This window comes from Arachis ipaensis, chromosome B03 (genome assembly GCF_000816755.2).
Source record: "Arachis ipaensis cultivar K30076 chromosome B03, Araip1.1, whole genome shotgun sequence".
NCBI classification, from domain to species: domain Eukaryota; kingdom Viridiplantae; phylum Streptophyta; class Magnoliopsida; order Fabales; family Fabaceae; genus Arachis; species Arachis ipaensis.
Genome location: NC_029787.2, coordinates 130,208,042 through 130,210,221, shown reverse-complemented (window position 1 = coordinate 130,210,221; position 2,180 = coordinate 130,208,042).

Sequence of the window (2,180 nt, the reverse complement as noted above, 5' to 3'; positions counted from 1 at the left end):
AAATAAAATCCCTTAATACTAGGAGATACAACCGAATCAGATATCTAAAAACAGAAATTATATCAAAACATAATAACTTATATAAAGCCTATATCTCTCAGAATAACTTATATACAGCCTATATCTCTAATATGATATTCAACAACTTTCAAAATTAGGCATGCGTGAGGCAAGCGCTATGCCTACCGCTATGATTTCTGCTTTACAACTTTTCTCTACAGGGTCAAAATGATTTGAGGATCCTAAATTATTTAGGTCTGTTGTTGGCACACTGCAATATATTACCATAACAAGACCAGATTTGAGCTATGCTGTTAGTAAAATCAGCCAATTTATGCACTCACCGCTATTGGCTCATTGGAAAGCAGTAAAGAAAATCTTGCGATACCTTCAAGGAACTAAACATCATGGCTTAGTCTTTCACAAATGTACAGATTACAGGTTGTATGGATTCTCTGATTCGGATTGGGCAGCAGACTTGAAGGATCGAAGGTTAGTCTCTGGTTATTGTGTGTTCTTAGGTACTAGTCTAATCTCATGGTCATGTAGGAAGCAAACTACTATCAGCAAGTCCTCCACTGAAGCTGAGTTTCAGAGTCTTGCTGCATGTGAGGCTAAACTTGTCTGGATCAGGAACCTTCTTTTGGAGTTATAGATTGAAGTACCTACAGTTCCAGCTATTTACTGTGACAATTTAAGCACTATGCTTTTGACAGCCAATCCAATATTACATGATAAGACAAAGCATTTTCAATTGGACATTCAATTCGTCAGAGAAAAAGTCAATTCGAAGCAACTACAAATTGTCCACATACCAGGAATTGAGCAAATAGTTGATATACTTACCAAACCCCTTTCAACCTCATCGTTTGAAAGACTTAAGACCAAACTCAGAGTTGTTCCTCGACACAACTTGAGTTTGAAGGGGGGTATTGAGGATATAAAAGGAAGAGTAGAATAACTAGAAGGGGTTAGAAGTAATTTTCTGTTTTTAGTTAGTGTAGCAGCTTTATATATTAGAAGAGAGAGCTATAACTTGGGTGGGTATCTTCTATTCTCTCATGTATAACCCTAACAGTTTAGTGCACTATTTTTCAGAGTAATCTTCTCAGATTTGATAGACTCTTCTCTGCTTTATTGTCTTCTGGGTTTTAGCTCTTTGTTATGAATCTTTTGTTCATTTCTTGTTCTTTGAGCTTCTATACTTGAGCTCCTACAGGAAGAGGAAGGTGGCGACGATGCCGGCGAAGGAGGACGGACATCGCACACCGCGTCGCCCTTTCTGCTCCTGCACTAATGTTCGACCTCGACGCCAACAGATCGGCAAGGGAGGACATCTGTTGCGTCGCCATTTCTGCTCCTCCTCCTCGCTTGCTCGCCAGTCGCCGCTGCTCCTTACTCAACGCTGCTTTGCGTCCTCGTCGCTGCGCCTCCCTAGGGTTTCAGATCTGCTTCTAATTTGTTGATTTTGTTAATTACATTGTTGATTCTTCTGCTTATGTTTCTTTTGTTAATTACATTGTTGATTTGTTGATTTTGTTAATCATATTGTTTATGATTCTGATTCTATTGTTGTTGTTGATTCTGATTTTATTGTTCTTCTACTTCTATTTTTTCTGCTTTTGTTTCTGATTCTGATTCCATCCTTCTACTTCTAATTTTATTGTTGTTGATTCTTCTGTTTCTATTTCTGTTTTTGTTTTTTTTATGTTTATTATATTGTTTCTGCTTTTGATTTTATTGTTATTGTTGCTAATGTTGTGATGAAGAAGAAGAAAAAGAAAAAGAGATGCTGCTGTGATAGAAAAGAAGAAAAAGATGAATAAAAATTGAGTATTTTTGTGAAGAAGGAGAAGGATATTTTGATCCAAATGACGATTTTAAAACTAAGTTAAATCTTAAAGATATTTGATATGCAAAAGAAAAAGTTAAAAAGGAAAAAAAATTAACCTATATCTTAAAAATTAAAATCGTACTTAACCCCAATAGATTTGTAAGCACGTTAATGCTTTAACACACTAGAGATTAATTTGATAATTTTTGGAACTTTTAAAAGACGTTTCTATGTTTATCAAACAACAACAACAACCATAATAATAATAAAAAATAAATAAATAAAAAGAAAAAAATAAATCTTTAATTTTCTTTGATTATTCAAAAATATTTTTAAGTTTTTAATT